This window comes from Cryptomeria japonica, unplaced genomic scaffold, assembly GCF_030272615.1.
Source record: "Cryptomeria japonica unplaced genomic scaffold, Sugi_1.0 HiC_scaffold_132, whole genome shotgun sequence".
NCBI classification, from domain to species: Eukaryota; Viridiplantae; Streptophyta; class Pinopsida; order Cupressales; family Cupressaceae; genus Cryptomeria; species Cryptomeria japonica.
Genome location: NW_026728954.1, coordinates 135,001 through 147,448, shown reverse-complemented (window position 1 = coordinate 147,448; position 12,448 = coordinate 135,001). Strand labels below are relative to the sequence as shown.

Here is a 12,448-nt window from a genome sequence, read left to right as displayed (position 1 = left end):
AGGGTGCAACACCGGGACTTCCCGGGAGGTCACCCATCCCAGTACTACTCCGGCCCAAGCGCGCTTAACTGCGGAGTTCTGATGGGATCCGGTGCACTAACGCTGGTATGATCGCACCCGTTATGAGCTTGTCGCAGTGTGTACTTAGCAAACCGCGACCCACGTGCGAATCCACCCCGGCCACCCACCCCCGTCGAGGTGCACACCCTCCCTCGCGAAGTGCGCCCCGTTCGCCAAGTGTGAGCCCTGCCCGGGTGCGCGCACCTTGCTAGGGCGTCGGGTGTGCACCCGGCCCGGCCTACGTGCGTGCACCTGGAGGGGGCGTCGTGTGCGTGCAGTGTCCCGTCTGCAACGCGGTGCCCACACACCACCTCGGGCGCAACGACCTGCGCTCACATGTGGGCCGAGTGCACCTTGGTGCATGTTCGGGGCGCCTCGGGTGCACGCTCGATCTTGCCCCGGTGCACCAAGGCGCTCGGTTTGCCCCGGGTGCGCACTTGGTGCAAGGTGGGCACCCAAAATAGGGATCAAGCACCAAAACACAAGTTTCGGGATGCAAAATGGGACCCAAGGACCACAAATGCGTTCCAAGACCCATGATGGGTCCACGAGAACAAAAATGTGTTCCGAGACTTAATAAACAAATATTGGGTTTTAGGAGAAGAAACATGCTCTGATGCCCAAAACGAGAATCGACCCCGAAAAGGCCACAGGCCAAAAGTGGGATGCGAGACAAAAAAAAATGGGACCCGAGGACCAAAATTGGGTTCCCAGGTCGAAGACAGGGCAACCGGACAAGAAACGACCTCTAAGGCTCGAAATGAGTCCCGACGACTAAAACTTGACAAGAAGCACCCATCAGGCACCCAACTCGACACCCATGGGATGCCGACCCACCCGGGCTTCCACCTAGCACACCTTGGCACCCACCCACCCTCGCACCCAACCTCGCACCCAACTTAGCACCTTTGAACCCACATTGGCACTCACCCTGACCCTGGCACCTTGGAACCCACATTGGCACTCACCTTGACCCTGGCACCCACCTTTGCACTCACCTTGGGACCCACCCTGGCTCCCACCTCGGCACCCACCCAGACACCCACCTTGGTTCCTTGGCACCCACCTTGGATCCTTGGCACCCACCCCGACACCCACCTTGGCACGCAACTTGGCTACTTGCCACCCACCTTGGCTCCTTGACGCCCACCCCGACAACCACCCCGTGACCTACCCTGGCTAGGGTTGGTGCACACCCACCCTGGTGCCCACCTTGGCACCCACCCTATGACCCACCTTGGCACGCACCTTAGTACCCACCCCGTTACCCACCCTAGGACCCACCCCGTGACCCACCTTGGCCAGGGTGGGTGCACCCACCCTGGTGCCCACCTTGGCACCCACCCATCCTAGCACCCAGCCTGTGACCGGGCTTGGAACCCAACCTTGCACCCGCACCCGTCTTGGCCAGTGTGGGTGCGCACCCATCCTGGCACCCACGTTGTGACACACCCTTTAACCCACGCACCCTAGCACCCACGTTGGCACCCACCTTGGAACCCAACCTAGCAACTTGGCACCCACCCCGTGACCCACCTTGGCATCCACCATAGCAGTCGCCGACTTGGCACCCACCTCGGCACCCACCTTGACACTTGTGGACCCACCTTGCCACTCACCCTAGCATCGACCCATCCTAGCACCCACCCTGGCACCTTTGCACCCTAGCACTCACCCATCCTAGCACCTAACCTGTGACCCACCTTGACACTCACCCTCGCACCCACCTTGGAACCCAACCTAGCACCCACCCACCCTGACACCAACCCTAGCACCTACCCACCCTTGCACCCACCCTGTGACCCATCTTGGCACCCACCCATCCTACCACTCAACCTATCACCCACCTTCTCACCCACCTTGGCATCCACCTTAGCACCCACCCACACTGGCACCTTGGCACCCACCTCGGGCAAGGTGGGTGCACACCCACCCTGGCACCCAATTTAGAACCCACCGAGCATGTTACCCACCTTGGCACCCACATTGCAGCCCACCCTAGTACCCACCCTATGACCCACATTGGCATCCACACCCTAGCACCCAGGCACCTCGACACCCGCCTTGACACCCACCCTAGCACTGAACCTGTGACCCACCTTGGAACTCACCCTAGAACCCACCCACCCTGTGAACCACCTTGGCATCCACCTTAGCACCCACCCACCTTGGCACCCACTCTAGCACTCACCCATCCTAACACCCAACTTGTTACCCACCTTGGCACCCGCCCTCGCGTCCACCTTGAAACCCACCCTAGCACCCACCCACGCAGGAGCCCACCTTGGCACCCAACCTAACACCCACGCATCCTGGCACCCAACTTGTGACCCACCTTGGAACCCACCCTAGTACCCACCTTTGAACCCACTATATCACCAACCCACCTTGGCACCCACCCTATGACCCTCTTTGGAATCCACCCTAGCACGCACCCACCCTGGCACCCACCATGGAGCGCACCCTAGCACCCACCCACCTCGGCACGCACCTCAACACCCACCTTGGTGTGCGCACTGCGCCAACCTCTCAAAGACCCTATGTGGTGCGCTCCAAAGTGTACACCTTTGGTGCGCTCCAAGGTGCGCACCTTTGGTGCACACCGAGGTGCACACCAAAGTGTGCACCGAGGTGAGCACCAAAGTGCACTCCAGGGTGCACACCAAGGCGTGCACCTTTGGTGCGGTCAATGCAAACGAATTCGGAAGTTGGGGTCGATGTCCTAATCGCTGCTGCAGACTACACGTATGAGAATCGGACAAATAGCTTTATATAGGGGAGGTGTTGCGTTTGATGGGTCGACTCCCCTGGTTGTGTGCACTGCACCAACTTCAAAGACCCTGTCTTGTTTAAGAAGTCAAAAGTTGGGGTGGATGTCCTAATCATTGCTGCAGTCTACGCATGTATGAGAATCAGACAAATAGCTTATATAGGGGAGGTGTTGCATTCGGTGGGTTGACTCCCCTGGTTGTGCGCACTGCGCCAACCTCAAAGACCCCGCATAGCAGAAGAAGTCGGAAGTCGGATTTTGGTGAGCACCAAGGCGTGCACCTTTGGTGCGGTCAACGCAGACGAATTCAGAAGTTGGGGTGGATGTCCTAATCGTTGTTGCAGGCTACACATGTATGAGAATCAGACAAATAGCTTATATAGGGGAGGTGTTGGGTTTGATGGGTCAACTCCCTTGGTTGTGCGCATTACGCCAACCTCAAAGACCTTGTTTTCGTTAAGAAGTCAAAAGTTGGGGTCAATGTCCTAATGGCTCCTGCAGGCTACACATGTATGAGAATCGGACAAATAGCTTATATAGGGGAGGTGTTGGGTTTGATGGGTCGACTCCCCTGGTTGTGCGCATTACGTCAACCTCAAAGACCTTGTTTTCGTTAAGAAGTCAAAAGTTGGGGTCGATGTCCTAATTGCTCCTGTAGACTACACATGTATGAGAATCAGACAAATAGCTTATATAGGGGAGGTGTTGGGTTTGATGGGTTGACTCCCCTAGTTGTTCGCATTACACCAACCTCAAAGACCTTGTTTTCGTTTAGAAGCCGAAAGTTGGGGTCGATGTCCTAATTGCTCCTGCAGGCTACGCATGTATGAGAATCAGACAAATAGCTTATATAGGGGAGGTGTTGGGTTTGATGGGTCGACTCCCCTGGTTGTGCGCATTGCGCCAACCTCAAAGACCCTGCATTGCGGATGAAGTCGAAAGTCAGAGTTTGGTGTGCTACAAGGTGTGGTCGAAGGTGCTCACCTAGGTGTGCACCTTTGGAGCACAGGAAAAGTGCCCTCCAAAAGTGCGCACCTTTGGAGTGCACAAAAGTGCCCTCCAAAAGTGCGCACCTTTGGAGCGCAGAAAAGTGCCCTCCAAAAAGTGCCCTCCAAAAGTGCGCACCTTTGGAGCGCAGAAAAGTGCCCTCCAAAAAGTGCCCTCCAAAAGTGCGCACCTTTGGAGCGCAGAAAAGTGCCCTCCAAAAGTGCGCACCTTTGGAGCGCAGAAAAGTGCCCTCCAAAAAGTGCCCTCCAAAAGTGCGCACCTTTGGAGCGCAGAAAAGTGCCCTCCAAAAAGTGCCCTCCAAAAGTGCGCACCTTTGGAGCGCAGAAAAGTGCCCTCCAAAAAGTGCCCTCCAAAAGTGCGCACCTTTGGAGCGCAGAAAAGTGCCCTCCAAAAAGTGCCCTCCAAAAGTGCGCACCTTTGGAGCGCAGAAAAGTGCCCTCCAAAAAGTGCCCTCCAAAAGTGCGCACCTTTGGAGCGCAGAAAAGTGCCCTCCAAAAGTGCGCACCTTTGGAGCGCACAAAAGTGCCCTCCAAAAGTGCGCACTTTTGGTGCGCACCAAGGCGCTGGTTCGGTCGTTGCAGGCGAGTTCGGAAGTTGGGGTCGATGTCCTGAGCGGAGGTGCAAACTACACAGGTGTCGGAATCGGACAAATAGCTTATATAGGGGAGGTGTATGCTTCGATGGGTCGACTCCCCAGGTTGAGCGCACCGCGCCAACCTCAAAGACCCTACGGTATGGATGAAGTCGGAAGTTGGGTCCGATGACCAATTCGATTAGTAGGTATGCTCATGAGGTCGGAATTTGGGTCCGATGACCTGCCATGTGCAGGAAGGCGAATGTTGACACTGTGCGTTGCAAGGTGCACACCAAGGCGCTGGTGCGGTCTTTTTAGTCGAGTTCGGAAGTTGGGGTCGATGTCCTGATCGGAGGTGCAAGCTACACAGGTGTGGGAATCGGACAAATAGCTTATATAGGGGAGGTGTATGCTTCGTTGGGTCGACTCCCCGGGTTGAGCGCACCGCGCCAACCTCAAAGACCCTACGGTATGGATGAAGTCGGAAGTTGGGTCCGATGACCGATTCGATATGTAGGCATACTCGCGAGGTCGGAATTTGGGTCCGATGACCTGCCACGTGCAGGAAGGCGAATGTTGGCACTGTGCGTTGCAAGGTGCGCACCAAGGCGCTGGTTCGGTCGTTGGAGGCGAGTTCGGAAGTTGGGGTCGATGTCTTGATCGGAGGTGCAAACTACACAGGTGTGGGAATCGGACAAATAGCTTATATAGGGGAGGTGTATGCTTCGTTGGGTCGACTCCCCGGGTTGAGCGCACCGCGCCAACCTCAAAGACCCTACGGTATGGATGAAGTCGGAAGTTGGGTCCGATGACCGATTCGATATGTAGGCATACTCGCGAGGTCGGAATTTGGGTCCGATGACCTGCCATGTGCAGGAAGGCGAATGTTGGGACTGTGCGTCGCAAGGTGCGCACCAAGGCGCTGGTGCCGTCGTTGCAGTCGAGTTCGGAAGTTGGGGTCGATGTCCTGGTCAGAGGTGCAAACTACACAGGTGTGGGAATCGGACAAATAGCTTATATAGGGGAGGTGTATGCTTCGATGGGTCGACTCCCTGGGTTGAGCGCACCGCGCCAACCTCAAAGACCCTACAGTATGGATGAAGTCGGAAGTTGGGTCCGATGACCGATTCGATACGTAGGCATATTGGCGAGGTCTGAATTTGTGTCCGATGACCTGCCATGCGCAGGAAGGCGGAATTTGGGTCCGATGACCGAGTTGATGGCGTGCCATGCGCAGAAAGGCGGAATTTGGGTCCGATGACCGAGTTGATGTTGATGGCCCGCCATGCACAGGAAGGCGGAATTTGGGTCCGATGACCGATTTGAAGGCGTGCCATACGCAAAAAGGCGGAGTTTGGGTCCGATGACCGAGTTGATATTGATGGCCCGCCATGCGCAGGAAGGCGGAATTTGGGTCCGATGACCTGACATACGCATGGAGTCCGACTCGGGGGCCGATGTTCGATTCGATGACTTGCATTGTGGGTAAAGTCGGAAGTTGTGGTCTTTGACCCGATTCGATGACCAGACTTCGGCTGCTTGAGAATCGGACAAATAACTTATATAGGGGAGGTAGTGTTCTCGAGCATCCTCCCCCCGTGCCCGTTTATGTCGATTGATGCTGGTGCTCGACTGGTTGGAGCGCTCGGATGCAAAAATCTTGCACCAGGATTTATCGATTGTGATGGACACGGCAAGTCTCCTGATTGCTATGCAGGAGCTCATCGTGAATCTCTATGCGGCCTTGGTATGGACTCGACCTGCGGAATGGTTCGGCAATGGTAGTCGCTCCAACACGTCCTTGCAATGGCCACAGAGGTGATTCGACTAGAGCTCCAGTCTAGCTTTTGGGTTGCTTGGCGGACTGGTATAGCCGCGATCGAGTTCCGGCCATGAACGTTTTAGATAGCTCTTGGGCTTTCTGGGACGGAAGTCGGAAGTTTGGGCTGTTGTCCGATTTGATGACCATTCTTCGGATGTGTGAGAATCGGACAAATAACTTATATAGGGGACTGTGTTGTCTCACGCAGCCCCCTCCGTGCCCCTCTATCTCGACCGATGTTGGTGCTTGAAAGGGTTGGGATCGCTCGGATTTATAAACGTGCACCACCATTTGTCGAGTGTGAGGGACGCGGCAGGTCTCCTAAATGCTATGCGGGCGCTCTCTGAGAATCTCTATCCGGCCTCGACACAGACTAGTCTTGCTGAATGGTTTGGCACTGGTAGTCGATCCAACACGTCGTTGTTGTGGCCGCCTAGGCGATTCGATTCGAGCCCCCGTCTAGCTTTTGGGTTGCTTGGCGGATTTTGCCCTATCCGCAAGTGAGCTCGGTCCCTAAACGTTCGAGAAACCCGATTGCTATGCGCCGACTCTCTTTCTTGCGAGCCTCCATCTAGCTTTTGGGTCTCTACGGAACGGAAGTCGGAATCTGGGACCGTTGTTTGATTCGACGAGGCAGACTACGGTTGTGCGAGAATCGGACAAATAACTTATATAGGGGAGGTGTTGACTGGAGCATTCTCCCCCGTGCCCCTCTAACTCGACCAATGCTGGCGCTCGAACGGTGGTAGCGCTCGGATTTTCATTGAGCGCCAGCATTGGTCGATTTAGAGGGGCATGCGAGATTCCCGAATGCTATGCGAGGGCTCTAACGGAAATGTCTATTGGTTTCGGTATGGATGCAATTGCGAGTGGTTCGGCAAAGGTAGTCGTTCCGATGCGTCCATGTCGTGGCCAAATCGATAATTCGATTTGAGCCCTCGTATAGCATTTGGGTCTCTCGATGTGATTCCGCATTCCAGTCCCTTTGGGCACTGCTTGAGCCGCATCCCAGGGGGTTCCCTTCCCAATAATCTGCCTCGCAACCCGATTGCTATGCGGTGAGGCTCCTCGGCCGCCTCGGAACTATCTGTGTATCAGACGCATCGCGGGATAAGGGGTTGGCAACGGTAGTCGCCCCAAGCGCGTCCGATGCTTGGACCATTCCGAGGCGGCCCTGAAGCCTCTTCCGTCTAGCCGTTGGGTCCTTCTCGCCGCATCCCTCGCCTCGCACCCCGATTGCTATGCGGTGAGGCTCCTCGGCCGCCTCGGAACTATCTGTGTATCGGACGCGTCGCGGGATAAGGGGTTGTCACTGGTAGTCGCCCCAAGCGCGTCCGATGCTTGGACCATTCCGAGGCGGCCCTGAAGCCTCTTCCGTCTAGCCGTTGGGTCCTTCTCGCCGCATCCCTCGCCTCGCACCCCGATTGCTATGCGGTGAGGCTCCTCGGCCGCCTCGGAACTATCTGTGTATCGGACGCGTCGCGGGATAAGGGGTTGTCATTGGTAGTCGCCCCAAGCGCGTCCGATGCTTGGACCATTCCGAGGCGGCCCTGAAGCCTCTTCCGTCTAGCCGTTGGGTCCTTCTCGCCGCATCCCTCGCCTCGCACCCCGATTGCTATGCGGTGAGGCTCCTCGGCCGCCTCGGAACTATCTGTGTATCGGACGCGTCGCGGGATAAGGGGTTGTCACTGGTAGTCGCCCCAAGCGCGTCCGATGCTTGGACCATTCCGAGGCGGCCCTGAAGCCTCTTCCGTCTAGCCGTTGGGTCCTTCTCGCCGCATCCCTCGCCTCGCACCCCGATTGCTATGCGGTGAGGCTCCTCGGCCGCCTCGGAACTATCTGTGTATCGGACGCGTCGCGGGATAAGGGGTTGTCACTGGTAGTCGCCCCAAGCGCGTTCGATGCTTGGACCATTCCGAGGCGGCCCTGAAGCCTCTTCCGTCTAGCCGTTGGGTCCTTCTCGCCGCATCCCTCGCCTCGCACCCCGATTGCTATGCGGTGAGGCTCCTCGGCCGCCTTGGAACTATCTGTGTATCGGACGCGTCGCGGGATAAGGGGTTGTCACTGGTAGTCGCCCCAAGCGCGTCCGATGCTTAGACCATTCCGAGGCGGACCCGAAGCCTCTTCCGTCTAGCCGTTGGGTCCTTCTCGCCGCATCCTTCGCCTCGCACCCCGATTGCTATGCGGTGAGGCTCCTCGGCCGCCTCGGAACTATCTGTGTATCGGACGCGTCGCGGGATAAGGGGTTGTCACTGGTAGTCGCCCCAAGCGCGTCCGATGCTTGGACCATTCCGAGGCGGACCCGAAGCCTCTTCCGTCTAGCCGTTGGGTCCTTCTCGCCGCATCCCTCGCCTCGCACCCCGATTGCTATGCGGTGAGGCTCCTCGGCCGCCTTGGAACTATCTGTGTATCGGACGCGTCGCGGGATAAGGGGTTGTCACTGGTAGTCGCCCCAAGCGCGTCCGATGCTTGGACCATTCCGAGGCGGACCCGAAGCCTCTTCCGTCTAGCCGTTGGGTCCTTCTCGCCGCATCCCTCGCCTCGCACCCCGATTGCTATGCGGTGAGGCTCCTCGGCCGCCTTGGAACTATCTGTGTATCGGACGCGTCGCGGGATAAGGGGTTGTCACTGGTAGTCGCCCCAAGCGCGTCCGATGCTTGGACCATTCCGAGGCGGACCCGAAGCCTCTTCCGTCTAGCCGTTGGGTCCTTCTCGCCGCATCCCTCGCCTCGCACCCCGATTGCTATGCGGTGAGGCTCCTCGGCCGCCTTGGAACTATCTGTGTATCGGACGCGTCGCGGGATAAGGGGTTGTCACTGGTAGTCGCCCCAAGCGCGTCCGATGCTTGGACCATTCCGAGGCGGCCCCGAAGCCTCTTCCGTGTAGCCGTTGGGTCCTTCTCGCCGCATCCCTCGCCTCGCACCCCGATTGCTATGCGGTGAGGCTCCTCGGCCGCCTTGGAACTATCTGTGTATCGGACGCGTCGCGGGATAAGGGGTTGTCACTGGTAGTCGCCCCAAGCGCGTCCGATGCTTGGACCATTCCGAGGCGGCCCCGAAGCCTCTTCCGTGTAGCCGTTGGGTCCTTCTCGCCGCATCCCTCGCCTCGCACCCCGATTGCTATGCGGTGAGGCTCCTCGGCCGCCTTGGAACTATCTGTGTATCGGACGCGTCGCGGGATAAGGGGTTGTCACTGGTAGTCGCCCCAAGCGCGTCCGATGCTTGGACCATTCCGAGGCGGACCTGAAGCCTCTTCCCTCTAGCCGTTGGGGCTTTCTCGCCGCATCCCTCGCCTCGCACCCTGATTGCTATGCTGTGAGGCTCCTCGGCCGCCTTGGAACTATCTGTGTATCGGACGCATCGCGGGATAAGGGGTTGGCAGTGGTAGTCGCCCCAAGCGCATCCGATGCTTGGACCATTCCGAGGCGGCCCTGCAGCCTCTTCCGTCTAGCCGTTGGGGCCATCTCGCCGCATCCCCCACCTCGCACCACGATTGCTATGCGGTGAGGCTCCTTGGCCGCCTCGGAACTATCTGTGTATCGGACGCATCGCGGGATAAGGGGTTGTCACTGGTAGTCGCCCCAAGCGCGTCCGATGCTTGGACTATTCCGAGGCGGCCCTGCAGCCTCTTCCGTCTAGCCGTTGGGGCCATCTCGCTGCATCCCCCACCTCCTCGGCCGCCTCGGAACTATCTGTGTATCGAACGCATCGCGGGATAAGGGGTTGGCAGTGGTAGTCGCCCCAAGCGCGTCCGATGCTTGGACTATTCCGAGGCAGCCCTGCAGCCTCTTCCGTCTAGCCTTTGGGGCCATCTCGCCGCATCCCTCGCCTCGCACCCCGATTGCTATGCGGTGAGGCTCCTCGGCCGCCTGGGAACTATCTTCGTATCGGACGCATCGCGGGATAAGGGGTTGTCACTGGTAGTCGCCCCAAGCGCGTCCGATGCTTGGACTATTCCGAGGCGGCCCTGTGGCCTCTTCCGTCTAGCCGTTGGGGCCATCTCGCCGCATCCCCCACCTCGCACCCCGATTGCTATGCGGTGAGGCTCTTCGGCCGCCTTGGAACTATCTTCGTATCGGACGCATTGCGGGATAAGGGGTTGTCACTGGTAGTGGCCCCAAGCGCGTCCGATGCTTGGACTATTCCGAGGCGGCCCTGCAGCCTCTTCCGTCTAGCCGTTGGGGCCATCTCGCCGCATCCCCCACCTCGCACCCCGATTGCTATGCGGTGAGGCTCCTCGGCCGCCTTGGAACTATCTTCGTATCGGACGCATCGCGGGATAAGGGGTTGTCACTGGTAGTCGCCCCAAGCGCGTCCGATGCTTGGACTATTCCGACGCGGCCCTGTGGCCTCTTCCGTCTAGCCGTTGGGGCCATCTCGCCGCATCCCCCACCTCGCACCCCGATTGCTATGCGGTGAGGCTCCTCGGCCACCTTGGAACCATCTTCGTATCGGACGCATCGCGGGATAGGGGGCTGTCACTGGTAGTCGCCCCAAGCGTGTCCGATGCTTGGACCATTCCTAGGCGGCCCTGAAGCCTCTTCCGTCTAGCCGTTGGGGCCTTCCCGCCCCATCCCTCGCCTCGCACCCCCGATTGCTATGCGGTGAGGCTCCTCGGCCGCCTTGGAACCATCTGTGTATCGGACGCATCGCGGGATAAGGGGTTGGCACTGGCAGTCGCCCCAAGCGCGTCCGATGCTTGGACCATTCCGAGGTGGCCCTGAAGCCTCTTCCGTCTAGCCGTTGGGGCCTTCCCGCCCCATCCCTCGCCTCGCACCCCGATTGATATGCGGTGAGGCTCCTCGGCCGCCTTGGAACTATCTGTGTATCGGACGCATCGCGGGATAAGGGGTTGGCACTGGTAGTCGTCCCAATCGCATCCGATGCTTGGACCATTCCGAGGCGGCCCTGCAGCCTCTTCCGTTTAGCCGTCGGGGCCTTCCCGCCGCATCCCTCGCCTCGCATCCCGATTCCTATGCGGTGAGTCTTCTCGGCCGCCGCGGAACTATACCTGTTATTGCTACTGCATCCTTCGGCTGGTAACCTCCTCTGCCGCCTTGGAACGTTCTCTTTGTCGGACGCGTCGCGGGATAAGGGGTTGGCACTGGTAGTCGCCCCAAGCGCGCCCGATGCATAGACCGCTCCGAGTCGACCTTGCTTTCAGCCTCTCACATGCATAGACCTCTCTGAGTCGACCCTGCAGCCTCTCACGTTTAGCCTTTGGAATCTCGCCTCACAACATGATTGCTATCCTTGATGCATCCCTTGCCTCGAGCCCTGATTGCTTTCTTGGCTGCATCCCTCCTCTCCTCACAGCCCGGTTGTCATCACTGCTTCATCCGTCGCTTCATGCATTCTGGCTGCTGGGCCCTTCCCACCGCACACCTCGATTGCTATCTCTTCTGCATCACACACCCCGATTGCTATCTCTGCTACATCCCTCGGCTCTCACTTCTGCATCCTTCGCCTCACACCTCGATTGCTATCAATGCTGCATCCGTAACCTCACACCCCGATTGCTATGCGGGGAGGCTCCTTGGCCGCCTTGGAAATTTCTGTGTGTCGGACGCACCGCGGGATAAGGGGTTGGCACTGGTAGTCGCCCCAAGTGCGCCCGATTCTTAGACCGCTTCGAGGTGACCTCGTAGCCTCTTTCGTCCAGGCTTCCTGCCTTCAACGCCCTTTTTACACCTCGATTGCTATGCGCGGGCTCGTTGGCGTCTATCACCTCTCTGCGAAGAGTGGCACGATGATTGTTGGGGTAAATCGTAGCAGTCCGATCTCTGGCCTTGGGCCATTGTGAGGGCTGATCGATTTCCTGTGCGCATCTCGTGTTCGCCCAGTAACAGACTCGACGACTTGTAATCGGTCTTGTTCCCGATTGTTCCTGGAGGTAGTCTTCGGAACTCTTGGATTTGACCTGTCACTCGAACTGTCCTCTTCCGAGGATGCTTGTGTGTGTGTGCTTGTGCCATTTCCTTGGCGGTATTAACGAGATATTAAAGAGCGGAGTGAGCGCCTCGCCCAGCTATGTTTGGGGCTCTCACTCCCTTACCCGGTGTGCGACCGCTTTGCACGTAGGTTGCGGAGCATCGCGACTCTTTCGATGTTTGGCGGTTGTCTTCCGGTGATGCGTTGGTCCCGAAGTGCACGTTACTAGCATTTCTGCCATTGTTCTCGATCTTTGGCACGTTCCTTCGTTGCAATTGGATATA

The 12,448-nt window shown here is 58.3% G+C and overlaps 1 non-coding gene across 1 annotated transcript; it reads right to left on the bottom strand.

Annotated features, from left to right (window-relative positions):
* On the bottom strand, window positions 1–119 carry LOC131866117 (5S ribosomal RNA). The gene has a single exon (XR_009364749.1). It is a non-coding gene; the product is annotated as a 5S ribosomal RNA (ribosomal RNA).
* Between the last annotated feature and the right edge of the window lie 12,329 nt (window positions 120–12,448).